The following is an 18,401-nucleotide window of genomic DNA, read 5'->3' on the forward strand; positions in this document are numbered from 1 at the left end:
AAAAACCTGGGGAGATATAACTTAAAGTAGCCAACTGATGACCACGACGGATGTGTAGCAAAGTGGGCTCAGAAGCAAGAGTCCCAAGAAGTTGCTATCATGCATGTCTTTAGCGTACTTTCATGCTTGCCCCATCTAGAACCTTCATGGGCACGCACAATGCATTATAAGTGAGGTGCAGGAAGTGTCCATGGAGCCTGCAGTATGCTCCATGCATTGTACAGGTCACTTCCAATATAGCTCACTTGTACCTGTGAGGAAACAGGCTTGGGGAGCAATTTGATATGACCAAATTGAAACTAAATGAATAGCCATACAATACTTACTGTATGTCAGGCATTATTCTGTGCATTACAAACATCAACTCTTTATTACTCAGAATAACCCTGTGAGGCTCACGCTATTATCATCCACATTTTTCAAATGAAGAAACCCAAACAGAGAGAGGTTGAATAACTTGCCCAAGGTCACGGCGATCTGAGACTCGGCAGTTGGCCTCCCGAGTCCATGCTTTTAACCACTTCTCAAAGCTCGAACAAGAGCTCAAGCTCCCTGCTCCGCAACTCAGTGTCTACGGTCTCTGCTTGATTATAAAAATTAAAAAATAAACAAATAAGATAAGACAGGGCTGTGTATCCTGCAGGTGCTCACATACCTGGGCAATGACAGACAGGCAAACACTACAAGGTGATGGGAATCATAGGAATGTGAAAATAGTTGGGAAATACAAATAAAGAGCATTTAAATCAGACTGGGGTCTTAAGAGAAGTCTTTTTCAAAACGCTAATAAATTTTGGTTTCCATTTTCTTAGAAAATCTTGTTGTTTGTGCCCGTTTTATTGCAAGGCTTCTTGTAACCTTTGGTGTAACTACGCACGGCATGTCTACAAGTGTAACTTCAGATGTCAAATGAAACCAAATTAGCACCACCCTTAGCATCCATTAAGGCTCCTGAAAGATCAGAGCCCGCAGCAGCAAACACAGGCTTTCGGAGCTTGTCCAGAAACCAGGGCCAATCCCGGGGCTCCAGCAGCCTCTATGAAATGGCTTTAACTGTCAGGCCCCAGGCATTTCCAAAGCAGCCTGAGGGGGATGGTGGGTTTGGCTGGCTCTACAATCACCGCAGAGGTCCTGGCAGACAGAGGCACAGACAGAGGCACTGACAGAGGGCAAGGCAGTGCTTACTCCCCTGCAGGGACCACCTCTAGGAATAATGTCACCTCCAACCTAGGAGAAAGATCCACTCACAGGGAAAGAGAAGCCATTGTAAATTTACCCCCCAAAATACAATGGAATCAGGACTTTCCTGGTGGCGCAGTGGTTAAGAATCCGCCTGCCAGTGCAGGAGACACGGGTTCGAGCCCTGGTCCGGGAAGATCCCATATGCCGCGGAGCAACTAAGCCTGTAGTACACCGCAGCTACTGAAGCCCACACACCTAGAGCCCGTGCTCTGCAACAAGAGAAGCCACCGCAATGAGAAGCACGCACACCGCAACAAAGAGTCGCCCCCGCTCGCCACAACTAGAGAAAGCCTGCGTGCAGCTACGAAGACCCAACGCCGCCAAAAATAAATTAATTAATTTAAAAAAATACAATGGGGGCTTCCCTGGTGGCGCAGTGGTTGAGAGTCCGCCTGCTGATGCAGGGGACACGGGTTCGTGCCCCGGTCCGGAAAGATCCCACATGCCGCGGAGCGGCTGGGCCCGTGAGCCATGGCCGCTGGGCCTGCGTGTCCGGAGCCTGTGCTCCGCAACGGGAGAGGCCACAGCGGTGAGAGGCCTGCGTACCGCAAAAAAAAAAAAAAAAAAAAAAAAAATACACTGGAATCTATAGGCGTTTCTAAACTTCATATTTCTCCGTGGAATCCTTTTTTGCCAAAGCATCACATAGGACCAGAGACCAGTAGAACACACTTAAGATAATGCTGTTTTAAAGTAATATTCTAAAACCACCTATAAACACATGTACTGTTCTCCTGGAGATAATTTAGAAATGATGTGGCAAATATAAATGTATTATTTTCGCCAACACTAATGTCAAAAACAGTAACATTAGTGAGGACATTAAATCAATTCCATCAGGTTGCCTCACCAGAAGCACCAGAGTTTCATTCCAGCGAATAAATGTCTGAACTTCAAATAAAATCTGTGAAATCACTTTCAAGTCAATGGGACCAGTCTGTAAACAAAATAAAATGTACACCTGTTACTGCCATTCATTTAAGTAATCACAGTTTATAAATTTACACACCATGAAAAGCTTTATTCATGTTCATATGGTGTGAAAATTGCAAGAAAAACTTCAAATTAATTACTTTTAAAACAAAGCAATTGAATTTTATCACAGACAGAAAGGGAATTTATTCACATGCCATAAAACTTCTGGAAATACAGTCACGAAATATGACTTAGGAAAAGTGGCTCATGCCCTAACATGTCCCCAAGATGCAGAAGCAAATTCACCGGCCACAACTGCAATCCATGGTCTTACAGCTTTGGATCTGGTCCTCTCCCCAGCTTAGCCTTTGGAAGATCTCAAAGGTAGATTTGACCCAACAATATGTTCTGTTTTTCTGGGTTTAGTCAGAAATATCCCCCAGGATCTACATAATCTGGTGACTCAGACCAAGAAGCTGAGCAGTTAAGGCAGTTCATCACACGTTTCCCCTCACACAACAGGAGTAGACACTGATTGAACCACATCTCAGAATCCATTTGACTGAAGGTGACAGGGACTTCTGGGACTGAGTCACTTTTTTTTTTTTTCTTGGAAGTCTCTTTTTATTTCACACTGAAATAAGCTGATTAGTATGTAGAAAAGCAGCAGTCCCTTGATTTTCACAAATGTGTTTTGATTTTTTTTATTCTGGGCTTCAAGTCCCTTCCTGCATACATTTAACTCCAGCCCACTCCGCCAGGGGTGCATGTATTGGGTCGACGATTTGGGAGGGAGATGTACTTCTCCCTGGAATCTTGCTTACATTTGCATCTGAAAAAGACAAAAATGCTTTTGAGTAATTAGTCATCTGAAATTCTGCACATGAGGAAAAAATTTGCTTTTGGATATTTATGGGGAGAAAAAAATCTATATGGACAATGAATACAGTATTGATGTGTTGGGGGCAGGGATGGGGGTGTAGCACATTGTGTTGAATTTCATGCAAACAATGCTAAAAAGTAACATTGCCACTTTCTCATAAATAGTAGCTACTGTGGAAAAGACAGCACAAAGCTTTTTTTCCCACAACTTGAATTTCTTATATTAATTCTGTGATTTTAAAAAAGCCCTTTCTTTTTGACCTGATATTTTCATGCCATATTGAAGAAACTCATGATCAATATGTATTGATTTGATCACTAATTGCATTAATTTTGCTTTAGAAATTAGAAAGGCCCTAATGAGAATGTGAAGTCGCTTCAAGATAGTACATTACGGGTGCGCTAATTTAGCTGGACTCTGTGCATCAGATGATTTCATTATGAACTGTCAATTACCATACAAACGGATGAGATAAATAGCTTTTTTTCTGAGCAGATTTACATTTTTGAATTCATCTATAAATTTCAAGAGCTTAATTTATATCCTACAACCATATTTAATATACAAATAGTTCAATCATGAATGCATTATCTGCATAAACCTTTACTCCAGGCTTTCAGATTATGCTTTGAACATGGGAAAACAGTTTTGTTTTGTTTTTTTTTTAAAAAAAGTGTGCTCCTATTGCATTTACTCTCTTAAAGAAAAATACGAAATGAATATTTTTGCTAAAATTTTCCATACCATTGCTTAGCAACTGGTGCAATAAAACCAAGAGACCAAGATGTATAATGTTATTCAAGATTTATAAAATCATAAGGATATGAAATAGTCAAGCTGATTTTGAAATTGAGCGCAGATGCTAAAATAACTTCCCAAGAAGCAAGAGACCATAGAGGCTTTTAAATTCTGTGAGTGTATTTCTGCTGTTCTTAGGAACCTACCTGTTCAATGGAATTAAATGAAAAGACTCCAGAAGGAGAGTTCTCTATGGTAAAATTCTATCTAATTTGGTCTTTGGGAACTTGAGTGCAGTATTGGGGTATGGGGGTATATGGGAGAAATGTGGTGAGAGGCAAAAGTGGAGAAAATTTTAAGATGTCCAGAATTCTGGGGTATTTTGAAGAGAATCAATGCATCAAAATAAAATCCATGAAACATTTCACATATAAATATTTGAAAGCTCATTCTCTTCTCAGAATGTGTATCTATCCACACCAAAGAAAATGAAATAGCAAACACTAGTGGATCCTTCACGCAGCCCTATGAAGTTGTGAAGCGGTAGTGATGATGAAGATGCTTATCTACTTTGTTGAGATTTAGTATTTGATGATAAAAATCATGGGCACACAGCCTTGGCACCCAATTCCTACATTTATTATTAGTTTATAAGTTTTTAAACTTTAGAAAATAGTCCAAGGGCTGAATTTAGTCCTCATTCATTATCTTGCCCACTGGCATTGTAAGACCCTATAACATGATATGAAAAAAAAAAAATCAATGGATTGTGAACTTATACATAGTTTAGGATAAAGTATATTTCACAAGCAAAGCCCTTATGAGACAATTTCAAGTTGACGGGCTCACTAGAGATCAGCTAGCTCCTGGGTACTCACTATGTGGTCTTGGATCAGCACCTAGGAGCCAATGTGAACTCTCTGTCCCCACTGTAGACTTACTGAATCCATATCTGAATTTAATACGATGCCCAGGAGATTCGTGTGCCCATTAAACTTTGAGAACACACATCTAGGCTTTCATCATCTTCTGACAAACACGGCAACGGAGGCAAGGAAAGCTTAAGAATTGTTCAAGGTGACAAAAGCCAATTCTCCTCGGTCTGTAAGGCTGAAAGCTCTGGTGGTTAACGTGTGATGCTAAGTAAACCCAGTCATGGATCAGGTCACAGTTCACTTTGTTGATGGTTGGATGCTGGCTGAACTACCAGGCAGCTTTGGGAATTGCTTGCCGTGGTTACAAAGAGCGTGTTTGGAGTATGTTGATGGATTAGTACTGAGGTAGCACCACTCCAAGCACAATCATTCTGAATTTCTGCTCTTCAGAATCATTTCATCAGTCCAGCCCATAAGTATCCCCACACCCTGAGCCACTTTCTGTGGAGAAAATTCAAAATATGGGAGAATAGTTGTATCCTCAGTTTACCTACTCACAGAACAAAGTGTGACAGACAACTGTGACATATTTGTCAATATTTCACCACGTAGAAATGAGAACAGCAAGGGATGTAATAAGTGGAGGAATTTTTAGTGTGGTTACCTACAGCTGAGTATGTGGACGGCAAGTCAATAGTGGCCCAGTATAGACACAGCTGAGGGCACTTAATTAGTCACAATTACAACATTGTTCTAAGCTGCCTGCAACCTTGCTCTTTCCCTTTAGATAAACTCTTTTGAGTAAATACAATGTCAAGAAAATGGACAAGCCCTTTGACTTGCTAGAGCACCATGAAAGTGGTGTATTCTTCTTTCAATTGAAACGTGCTTTTTTCAACTGGACTTATTAAGGGGAATTAGACCTAACATTTACTAAAAATTCATACAGCCTACCATCCATACATTATTTATATTAGTTATGTAGTGTTAAATATGCAGCAAATAGTCTTTCTGTAAAAAAATGTATGCTAATAATTATACCAAATCTTACAGTTAGAGCCTTTCAGAGAATAAATACCTATACATATGTTTTGAGAAATACATATTTATGTACATCACTATTTATACCAACTCACTGATGTTTAATCATTTATAAAGGAATAAAACAATCCGGTCTGGCTCACATGGATTAGATATGATGTAGAGATTGTAACAGATTATATATACATTTTGCATTTAAGGTAGTGTTCCTGTATGACATAAGAAAATGTATGTTAAAAAATGATATTAACAGGCAATTGAAGTTGTGGGCGGGAAAAAGTGTCTAAATGACTTGGAGATGGGGAAGTCAGTTTCATAAGCTTTACAAAGAAAATTTAAACATTAGGGTTAGCATAACTTTTAAATACAAAGGAATAAAAAGTATGTAATTTTAATGAAATTTGGCGGAGAAAGGAAACATCAATATCATAAGTAATTATCTTTAAAAACATTTAAAAACTGTACTTTTTCCATTCTGCCACCTATGAAGGCTTAAGTCAGTATAAAGACTGTTCTCAAGAAACAGAAGCCATAGCAATTTTCTTTTCTAATTTTGCAGCTCTCATTTATTGCTTCACAGTAGCCAAAAATAAATGCTATAAATTTGCAATTCCATGATTTCCCAGTGACAACCTGATAATTCTGTATTTCAAAGACAAAGTGAGGGCTTCCCTGGTGGCGCAGTGGTTGAGAGTCCGCCTGCCGATGCAGGGGACACGGGTTCATGCCCCGGTCCGGGAGGATCCCACATGCCGCAGGGCGGCTGGGCCCGTGAGCCATGGCCGCTGAGCCTGCGTGTCCGGAGCCTGTGCTCCGCAACGGGAGAGGCCACAACAGTGAGAGGCCCGCGTACAGCAAAAAAAAAAAAAAAAAAAAAAGACAAAGTGGGATGTATGTTTCCAGTTCCCGTACTGGGACTGGAGTTGGGTTTGGGGTTGGGACGAGGAGATTAATTTGCTCTGATCCATTCACCTGCTCTTACCTAGTTCTTTTGAGACCTGTGGTACAAGAAGGGCTCTAACTCATACTGGTCCCTCTGCAAGGTGTTCTAGCCAACTCCGCTAACCAGTCTCCATCAATCCATCAAAATTCATCAATGCCTTATTTTGCCCTTAACTAAACATTTTATGTTTAGTCGTATGGATTTTTCAGTGAAAAAAAAGTCTGGTTATCTGTTAAAGCACTTAGTAATCTTCACCTGGATTTCTTCACTATTTAAAAAAAATATATAAGGCATTGCATTCACTGAAGATGATTAAAAGTGTGAACGGAATGGGAAGTATAGGGGACACGTAAACTCTTCTCCATGCCATCCCTCCATCACTGTGCCCCCGCTCCCCCACTTCCTCTTAGCTGCCCTTTGAGACACCTCCCAAATGTCCTTTTCCCTGGGGAGGCTGTCTAGATGGGTCTCCGGTAGCACTGGGGGTTGCCTGTTCTAAGCTGCCATGTTGCTTTTTACACACATATAATTAAGCCCTCAGCACACTGGGTTTAATGATTTAATCATTAGAGCTGCGGTATCTCAACCATCTCTGTATCTGCAGTACCTCACAGCAAGACATTTTTATTAAATGAATGAAAATGTTGTAAAGGCCCTACAAAGGCATTCCAGATATTTGAATCTCTGTAAATCCAAAGATATTCATACTCTAATCACTAATATGGTTCTTGATTGTTCTGTTTTGGAAAGGTGGCTTAAAACAGTTTCAGCAGAAACAGACTCACAGATACAAAGAACATACTTATGGCTGCCAAGGGAGAGGTAGCGGGGGAAGGATGGATTAGGAGTTTGGGATTAGCAGATGCAAACTATTATATAGAGAATGGATAAAAGACAAGGTCCTACTGTACAGCACAAGGAACTATACTCAATATCCTGTAATAAACCGTAATGAAAAAGAATGTATATGTATAACTGAATCACTTTGCTATACAGCAGAAATTAACACAACATTGTAAATCAACTATACTTCAATAAAATAAATTTAAAAAAATAAAATAAAATACAGTTTCAGGTTAGCAGAATGAGATTCCATTTTCCTGGTATTACTGTCCCTTGTGGCCAAATCATGTCATAAGAGAATAATCAAAGATAATGTAAATAGGTTGGGGCACAGTCCTTAGCCAGGGAAATTTGAACAGTAGTTTAATCGCTTTAAGCCTCAGTTTTCTCATCTGTGAAATGGGGATAAATAACTGTGACCTACTTCATCAAGTTGTATAAGTGTGAAAGTATTTGTAAAGCAGAGCACAGTCCATGACACATTATAAATGCTTAACGCACATAGCTAACATTATTAACAATATTTTTATTGGCTAAAGGCAATCCACAGCTTCTTGTATGCTTTGGAAAAGTCTCCAGTGAATACCTTTATTCTTTCATTCAACAAACATTTATTCAGAACCTAGTATATAACTCTTCAGTTATTCAACAAATAATTGGTACATACTAGGTGCTCTAAAAAAATAAGACATTATTTCAGTCCTCAGGGAGCTTATAAGCAAGAAGGTCGATAAGGAAAGTACACAAATAACTGTCATGCAAGGAAGAAGGCAAAACAGACCATGTGACTGACTTACAAGGCTAACTACGTCAGTCCTGCAGCCAGCAGTGCTCGCAAGAGACAAGGGCCAAGCATTTTCTTCTTTCTACCACCTGCATCAACACAGTACACATGTCACTCAAGGAAGGGAGGATGGAGACAGCAGCCACTCCACCTCCCTGCCTCCTGCAAAGATGAGCAGGGGCGCAAACACTCTGACCAATGTATGTCTGGTATTTGTTGGCTTTTGCAGGAAATGCGGTGTATGTAAAGTGAATCTCCTTTTATTTGGGGTGTTAGTCATCAGGTGTGCGGGAGTAGAAAATGCTTGACCTATTAAAATAATAAGTATACAGGGACTTCCCTGGCAGTCCAGTGTTTAAGACTCCACACTTCCACTGCAGGGGGCGCAGGTTCGATCCCTCCCCGGGGAACTAAGATCCCGCATGCTGCTCGGCGTGGCCCAAAGGAAAACAAAAAAGTAAGTATACAAGTTAATTTCTTCCCAAACTACTTCCAAGCTTCTTTGATTTAACTCAGCACAGGACCCCAGGTCACACCAGGCAGGCACACCCGAGAACTTGAAAATAAATGCTTTGCTGGTGGTGATGACTCCCTCGCGGTCTCACAGAAGAAAGGCATTAAAGCCCAAGAAAGGCTTTAAGACTCAGTGTTTATTTTTATGGAACTAGATTCAATCAGGGTAGTCATTTAATGAGTTCAGAGAATAACTGAAATGACTTTGGGCTAGAATGTCACTGCCCTACTATCGTATTAAGAGATGAACATTTTCTGCCTTTTATGGACTGGAGATAAACCGTCTTCCAGCAGTTATTAGTTTGAGATTACAATCAGCTCCGCAAAAAGCGGTGCTCCAAAAAAGCTACCTAAACTCTTCCTTAACAGCACAATCTCACCATCCGCGAAGCTTTCATGCTTACGACAAGTCCTGAGAGCACTTCTCGAAGCCCCGATTCTGCCCTAGGTTACCTGTGCACCTGGAGCCAAGCCGGGCCCTGAGTGTCTGGAATTCATCCTCCGCATTGCACCTGTACCCCTGGGGGCTGAAGTGCTGATTCCAGAGCTCCATCACGGGCAGGGCAGAGGATGAAACTTTCCCTCCACAGGTCGTCTGCTCGATGCCCAGTACCCGCTTGACCGGCTTCCTCCTCTGGCTTAGACGGGAAACCGTAGAACCACGTCTGGCAGGTTGCTCTGGAACCCTCCTAGCAGGGCAGCGTTAAGAACGGTGGTTTTTCACATTCCTCACAACCAGCAGAGGGAGTGAAGGTTCACAAGTCAACTGGAACAAAATAGAGACTGTCTTTTAAATTCTCGTTGATCAAAATAAAATCTGCTGGCTGTGTCTGGGTGGAGAAGTGTGACCTGTGTGGTATAGGTGCTGGCGGCCTGCTGATGTTTTGCTGGGTGAGGGTCCAAATGTAAAAGTCACAAGGGGAAAGAGATAAAGTCCAAGAGGAGGCAAAGGGGCCCGCGGTGGCGGCGAAGAACAAGGGATCGGGGCCGCGGGGAACAGAACTCGGGTCTCCCTCACGGGACCCCTAGTTTATCGTTTCCAGTCATTCCCCCGAAAGCAGACTGGGAGATAATTGATAAGCTTTCAAGAAGAAGAAAAACAGATTAACCAGCCGTGTTCTGGGTCCACCACCACCACCAATTCTTCCCTCCAGCTAGGTCGCCTCCATCCCCGCCACCCATCGGCTCAGCTACTTTTCCGGGAGAGAACGTGCCCTCATCCCAGAGCCAGAGCTGAACCTTTCACGCAGGCTACAGCAGCAGCCCACCATCACCTCGCTGACCTCCCGATCAGAGGCTGCCTGAAGAGGCTTCTCATTCTACTCCGGCCCCACTGGCTTCCTGGCCATTCCTCAAAGGAGTCAAGTTTGTTCCCACCTCAGGGTCTTTGCACTTGCTGTTCCCTCTGCCTAGAACATCACTCCTTGAGGCAAGGCTCATTCCCTCTTCTGTTTGCCTCACCAATGTTAATTTCCTTGACGACCTTATTTCAATTGCAACCCATCCCGTTTCCACTGTCCCTCCTGCTTTATTTTTCCTCATCTACATACCCTATTGTATGTCTTACTCTTTGTTTCCTGTCCTCCTAAATGCAGGGATTTCTGTCATTTCCTCACTGCTGCTGGATAAATGAATATGTGAGTGAATGAATGAATAAAAGAGTGAATGAGTTGGAAATTCAGTTATATATGCAGCATTCCAAGAAAGAAATGCAAGTATTTTCTAATGAAAGAGACATTATGTGCACATTGGGATTCTTTCAGCTTTACCTAAAAATGACTTGTTTCAATCACTAGCATCCGTGTTGCTATATGGATTGAAGTTCTAATTATTTGGCTCTTAGAACAAGTATATTCATAACTTTACCATATTGTCACAAATATCAGTTCCTCAGTAAGATAATGCTCTAGTCACTTCCTTCTACCATAACGTCTAATTACCTCTCTTGGGGTCTCACATTTCTTTGTGAAAAGCTAACATAGCTGATATATAACACTCATTCACAGTCTTTGTATGTTTGGTATGTGTGACCAAATGCCTTTTAATATGTTCCATACTGATATTACATGAATATTAGTGAATAGTCTAGTATAAATATCTATGAGACCGCTTAAGTAAATATGTGTTTAGTTGGTTATGTTTTATGCATATTTAGAATTCGTTTGCATTATCCAACTTCACATGTATTATTTACCTAGTGGGAATACTCAGCTTTCTGCCACTCTATTTTATCCTATGTACAAATTCACGTATGTTTTACAATATGCATAACGCTTCCACTAAATCATCCTGATGTTTGGTATATTTATCATATTTTATGAGGTGCTTATCTACAGCTAGGCGTTTACTTAATCACTCATTTTTTGTTTGTTTTCTTTTTGCTTTTCCTCACTGTAGACAAGTATCTGTTGGAAAAAAAAAAACAATTTGTGAGAGTCCCCAGAAAGCGAGTAAGCTTCACAAAGAAACTTTCATAGCAGATTTCCTGAAGAAAAACTTAATGTGTCAAAAGTAAGTAAAGCATAATTAATTTCTTGAAAGTTTTGTTTCCTTCTCCAGCTCATAAAAAGAAACCTCTCTTGAATAGCGGTCAGAGTGAAATCTAATTGCATAATATTTATTATTTCATTCTCAATTTTAATTGCTGCAATTAAAATAGTTAAGTGTTTAATGGCTTTCCACTTCACATTTTAAAAATCTGGTCATTTATTTGAAAAGGTTAAATCTGAAGAACTGAAATTGAGAATAATTTAGAAGCTAAGGGCAAGGGCGGGGGGGGGGGGGTGGATGAATAATTTGGTTACTTTTTCCTGTTCAATCAGCGCCTCACGAGAGTTTAGGAATAATTCTATTTATTTGTCTTTCTTATGTGAAGCTAACATAGGTGACCTAACGCAGGCCCTTATATCCAACTAGTTTGCTGGCTTGTTTGCAGACTATTTGATTATGTTCTTGATTTTTTTCATTAAAACCTTTATAAAGGCTAAGTGGCAATTTCATGTTGGAGAAATAAAGCAGTGAAAATTACTGTCACATATCTATCACCTAAGTGGAGTACTCGGGACGCCGTGCTTCAGTACCACAGCTTAGTATGTCAATGCTGTCAAATAATGTAAAAATCTTTTAATAGATACTTTGGACAGGAATTTCTCTGCTATGTTTAACCTAGAGGAATACACGTGATTGCAATTTAAATTGCAGGAAAAAAGAATTTTTTTTTTTTTTTTTTTTGGCTGCGCAGTGCGGCTTGAGGGATCTTAGTTCCCTGACCAGGGATCGAACCTGGGCCCGGCAGTGAAAGCGCCAAGTACTAACCACTGGACCACCAGGGAATTCTGCAGAAAATTTTTGTATCTGTTTGGAATTCAAAGGAATTTATTTTGATGGATTGATTCTCTGCCTTAGAAGAGAGATATTTAGAATGTTTTCAGTTTTATTTAGAAGTTGCCAAAAGAGAGAGGTCTTGTGTACCCTTCACCCAGCTTCTCCCGTGGAAAAATCTTAGATAATTATAATACTTTAATAGATTTTAAAAGTGAAGATACTTTTGATAGGCCTGTGCCTTCTGAGGCAGGACAGTTATAATGACACAGAATCAAGCCCACGAATTATCTCTGAGAACCAGAAACCAAATGCCATGATTCTTGGGGCAGCCCCAAGAATTCAGCTGCAATGCTCTGTATTTCCATCTGGTTTACTTAAATGAGTCCAGCCTATAATTTGACCTATTAGCAAAAGAGAAAAGCAGAAAGAATAAAGCAGAAAGGAACACACCTTCCCCTCCCCCTTCCCACCCATATCTGTTCCCCTTGCCAAAAACAGTATTACTGGAGAGATGTTTACGAAACCTGTGATTTCTCAGGCTTATTCAGCTTTGTAAGTTTTGGGGGTCTTGTTCTCACTGTCATTCAGAATGGACACTCCAGGAGGATGAGAACCAAGTCTGTCACAGATCTGTCCATCACCTAACCATTGTTTTGAATTTTATAGTCAAGTATTATGTAGCCATTTCTCTATTAAAGACTGCAGATTAAAAAAGAATCTCCTGTTTTTCTTGAATAGAGTAGAAAGAGTTATTCTATCTGAAAAGATGGATTCTACCTTGTCTGATGAATTGCTGGGGGAAAAATAAAGTTGATTCAAAAGTAGACTTGCTGCCCTCTTTTATTTTTTCTCTTTGGTTCTGAGTCCAAGAACCTTTAACCTTTCTAGTCTCTTGGAATGAATTTTGTCTCTTGTCTCATTCTGTACGTAATCCCCTTGGGTAGTTCCCTCCAGGCTTCAGCGTCAGACATGATATCAAAACCTTGTGACTAGAGCAATTAAAAACAAGGTAATCTCAAGGAAATATAAATTAAAATACATTCAATATATATCCACCAGAATGGCTAAAATGAAAAAGACAGAAAATGCCAAATATTAGTGAGGAAGTAGAACATTTGGAACTCTCTTATATTGCTGGTGTGAGTATGAGTACATACAACCACTCTGGAAGGTGGCTTATCTACTAAATCTGAACATTAGCACATCCTATGACCCAGAAAGTCTACTTCCAGCTTTATATCCAACAGGAGTGTGTGTGTGTATACTTTCACCAAAAGAGATATACTAGAATGTTCATAACAGATGGCTCACAATAGCCCTCACCCCTTCCTCCAGAAGGGAAACTATTCAATTGCCTATCAGCAGCAGAGTGAATAGATGGTGTTGTATTCATCAGTGGAACACGGCACAGCAGCAAGAATGAACAGACACAGTGTATGATAAATGCGGATGAATCTCATAAACAAGATGAAGAATGAAAGGAACCAGACCCAAAATAAGACGTCGTGTATAATTCCATTTACATAAAGTATAGAAACAAGCAAAACAGGAGACCAGCTATTCTTGGTGAGGAGGGTTAGTGAGAGGAAGGGGCCACAAGGAGACCTTCCAGCGGCTGGTCATGTTCTGTTTTCTGATCTGGGTACCAGTTACACAGGGGTGCTCAATTTGTAAAAGTTCATCTTCTTATACACTTTACTTCTCCAAGAATATCACCCTTGAATAAAAAGTTAAAAAATAAAAATAAAAACAAGGTGTCGTCACCTGCTGGCTTCCTCTGGTTTCTAGCCCTCCTTCAGACTGGCGCCCACCCTTCTCCTACTTCCGTTATGCACGGAGCAGGTGCAGCTCAGTGCTTGTTTTTTTCTTCCAATTGCTGTTCCCCTGCTCAACGTGACCATCTGTTGGCTGGAGAAGAGGGCAGGGCCACTGGGAAAGCAACAGGGAAGGGGAGCAGGGACCTTCCCTGCCCAAGTGGGAAGGTCTCCCCCCCACCCTCCAAAGAGTTATGCAGACCTGACAAGGAAATAGAAAAGTCCTTCTGCATGTAAGGTTTAAAATCTTGTTTATGAGAATCTGCTTCAAAATGAAATTCCCCCCAGTGTAAGTCACTTATCCCGGTTCAAAGGCTGAAAATAATCTTTACTAAAAAAGTCATTTAAAGTCTCCTTAAAATACATCTTTTAACTCTTTAACCATTTCAGCAACACCATCTCTCTTTTCCTTTGTTTTCTCCTTCTCTCTTTAAAAATTATACTTTTAAAATTATTTTTCTCCATGTCTTTTCAGGCATAACAATTTTAAGAAGTCTCCCATTTTCCTTTAAAGCAGTGACTGCAGATAGAACAATTGAAAGTCCTTTACCCTGGTACGAAGTAGTCGCTTGTAAAGGATTTTCCAGCTTCATTTGCCTGGGAGAAGCCCCTTCCCCTCCAATTTTTGTAACAGTTCTGTATCTTTTCTCTGTGACCTTGGCAGTAATGGCAACTTTTTAACACATATTCAGCCAATATTTCTTTTCTGAGCACCTCCTTGGGACCCGGCACCATTGTAAGTACTGAGGACATAGTGGTGACAAAAGAGATAATTAAGCAGAGCTTACATTGTAATTGGGATGAGTGGAAATAAACAGGTAATTGACAAAAAGAAATACACTATCAGAAGGAAATTGGGATCATGAAGAAATGGAATCAGAATGATACTAAAAATCATATGTGGGCAGGGACCAGAGACTCCTTGAAATGGGTGCAGAGGGAAGGCCTCCTTGAGCATGGAATGCCTGGGTTGAGTCCTAGGTGACAAGAAAGAGCAGCCATGAGAAGATTATATTTGAGAGAGCATGAGAAACAGGCTGCAGAGAACATCAACTAGCTTCCTCCTTCAGACCAGCCATTTCCCCCAAATACAGACGCTAGAGCATATTGTCTTGTTGACTACTTTCCAAGGAGAGAATTTTGCAATTTTATGTCCATATCTATATTTATATAGATCTATATAAATACAAATATATATGTAAATCCATGAAAATACTTCTGAGAGACCAAGATTTAAAATAAGTTAAATTTAAGGAAAATATGGGCATAAGATATGAGATAATAAAAAAGTTAAAATAACTTTATTTGGTTAATACTCTATTCCTATATTAAATGAAGAGAAAACTTGTTACCATTTATAATTTTAGGTACCTATACATAAATACATAGAAAGTTATAAGCTATCTCAGTTCTATTAACTAAGGAGAGTTCTTGAGGGCTATATCTGGATAAAAATACAAATTCATGAACTGGTAATTTTTATAGTTCCCCATCACAAGCAATAACTCAGGGGATCTACATGGGGCATCTGGTAATCAAACTAAACATTCCCAGTTCCAGATGCAAGACATAATTAATTGGCTAACTGCCTTAAAATGTTAGGCCTTAATGTTTATTAAAAATAGATGGTGAAAAAAAAGAAAAAAGTTTAAAATTGTTTTTCATTTTTTCTGAAAAATATCTTTATTATCACTATCTTTAGCAAATTTGATTTTAAAATCACTTACTTTCTCCAAGTTTTGAGGTGGAGAAAATACAATACCGTAGTATCATGGGGAGGGGGAGAATTTCAATATTGGCCAAGAGAATTTTGAAGCAGTGAACTGGGATAAGAAAGGAAGTGAGGGGTGAGTGAAGGTCTCAAGTCAAATGGGGCAGAAGAAAGGACCCAAGTAGTTGTGACAAATAGAGGGAGGACAGCTGCTGACCAGCCTGGTGACCTTATTTATTATATGCAGAGGAGAGCTGGCCAATGACTGAAAGGAAGAAAACCATATCCTCCCTTGGGGACAAGGTATAAAGATCAAGGGATCTGTGAAGTCTTGTGTGTCTCACAATGATGATGACGGTGATAATGACCCAGCAGTCCCTAGAGTGTGACACCACAGTGAAGGGGAGGAAAAACATACCCACAAGGAAATGAGGAGCATTTTGCAGTAGATGGAAAGGCTTCATTTGATTTCAAACACTTTTGACAAGGAACCCACGCCTCTCCCAGATTAGAATTGTCTCCCTTCCTGTCACATCCCTTGAGTAGAACAAAATTTAGGGAATGTCCATAGGGTTAAGATTCTTTGTATTAGGGAATGGGGGGGTACCCATGCACTGGCAGCTTTTCCCTTCCTCCTGTGAAAATGTACCATATCCCTCTCTTAATAAAAAAACGGAGGAGGATAGAAGAAGTTTGAGACAGAGGTTATTACCATAATGCAAACAGTATTCTGAGTAAAAGGAAAGACAACTCTAGAAGTATGCTGTCTCTTAACAATACAAGGAGTCAGAGGAAACAGATGTTCAGGCTGTTATTCAGTCTTACACACCCACTCTCTTTCCTCATCACCTTCTCCATCACTTCTCAGTCATGAATAAGTTATAGCATTGACCACATTTTACTGTGTTTTGAATTCATTTTCATGGATCTATCTATCCATTTGAATAAAAATGCCCTGCTATATATCTCACAAAGAAAAGACCTTCTAAAAATGTAAAACCTTAAGCACAAGATGAAGAAAGGCATAAGGAGAATTTGGGTTTCAGGACTAATGCTATTTTTGTGGATTCTTCCAAAACAAGATGAAGCATGCACATCACCAGATAAATCTGGGTTTCATTCTATCACAAAAAAATTAGTCGTGAAACTGCATAAAAATTATTATCTTATTTTGGAAGCAGTAACACTCAGAAAGCATGCTAAGTGTGGATGACAGAAGGCCACCCATGCACTGATGTGTAATGTGAAATGAGGACCCCACAACAAAGTAGAAACTCTATACACTGAAACCCCACCTCACATGTAAAAGCATAAATAACAATTGCTGAAAAACTCTCTTCTCTGCAAGGTGTTTAGGACCCAAGATACTACTGAGATGAAGAGTTAAGAAAAGCGGTCACAGCCAGTGTTAGATTGCACATAACAGCTGCCACTGAGTCTGCCTGTGAAAGGTGTGAAAGCAAAGCTCACACATTGGTTCCCACATCCACAGCCTCCCTTAAGGGCCGCCGTTGGCAGCAAGAGTCAACTGTGCAAATGAAGTGAGTCATACTGAACAGAAACAGGCAGCCAGGGCAGGAAGCCTGTGACATGTCACAACCTCTCAGATGCCCTGGTCTCCTTCTCCTTCCTCCCAAGGTAAACCATTTGGAAAACTCTGAATTTTTTCTCATTATGAATTAATCTCAAAAAAATAGAAATTTTATTGATATTTCTCCAATCATCATTCCACTTACTCGTATAGACTGTTATTTTGGAGGCTACATTGCTAAAGCAACTGAGAGTCCCCAGATAGAGAATGATTTTGGAAATAAGGCTAATTCTGCTTAAGTACCATTTCATTTCAATTGAAGAAGACACAAATAAAGGGAAAGATATTCGTTGCTCATGGATTGGAAGAATTAATATTGTTAAAATGTCCATATTATGTAAAGTGATCTACATATTCAATGCAATGCTTATCAAAACTCCAATGGCATTTTTCACAGAAATAGAATAAACAATTCTAAAATTTGTATGGAACCACTAAAGACCTTGAATAGCCAAAGCAATCTAGAGAAAGAAAGACAGAGCTAGAGACATCATGTTCCCTGATCTGAAGGTATACTACAAAGCTATAGTGATCAAAACAGTAAGGTATTGGCAGAAAAACAGACACATAAATCAATGGAAAAGAACAGAGAGTCCAGAAATAAACCCATGCAAATATGGCCAACTAATTTATGACAAAGGAGGCAAGGATATACAATGGGAAAAAGACAGTCTTCAAAACATGGTGTTAGGAAAACTGGACAGCCACATGCAAAAGAATAAAACTGGGCCATATATCTTACACCATATACAAAAATTAACTCAAAATTAAGTAAAGACTTGAATGTAAAGCTAGAAACCATAAAACTCCTAGAAGAAAAACAATCTCCCTGAGATTGGTCTTAGCAATGTTTTTTTGGATCTGACTCCAAAAACAATTGCAACAAAAGCAAAATGAAAAAAATGGGACTACAGCAAACTAAAAAGCTTCTGCACAGCAATGAAACTATCAACAAAATAAAAAGACAGTTACTTAATGGAAGCAGATATTTGCCAACCATGTATCTGATAAGGGGTTAATATCCCAAATATGTAAAGTCATACACTCAATAACCACAGCGACAGCAATAACAATAACAACAACAATCTGATTTAAAAATGGACAAGGATCTGAATAGACATTTCCACATCACTAATCATCAGGGAAATGCAAAACAAAACACGATTATGCTTCTGCCTCAAGGA

At 39.8% G+C, this 18,401-nt stretch overlaps 1 long non-coding RNA gene across 1 annotated transcript in view; it reads left to right on the forward strand.

Moving 5' to 3' along the window:
- LOC117314438 (uncharacterized) overlaps positions 1 to 18,401 on the forward strand; it is a 420,056-nt gene that overhangs the window by 372,577 nt on the left and 29,078 nt on the right. Inside the window, exon 7 of the long non-coding RNA XR_004529176.2 lies at positions 11,175 to 11,288. This is a non-coding gene — a long non-coding RNA (uncharacterized lncRNA). The remainder of the gene's footprint in view (positions 1 to 11,174; positions 11,289 to 18,401) is intronic.

This window comes from Tursiops truncatus, chromosome 12, assembly GCF_011762595.2.
Source record: "Tursiops truncatus isolate mTurTru1 chromosome 12, mTurTru1.mat.Y, whole genome shotgun sequence".
Taxonomy (NCBI): domain Eukaryota; kingdom Metazoa; phylum Chordata; class Mammalia; order Artiodactyla; family Delphinidae; genus Tursiops; species Tursiops truncatus.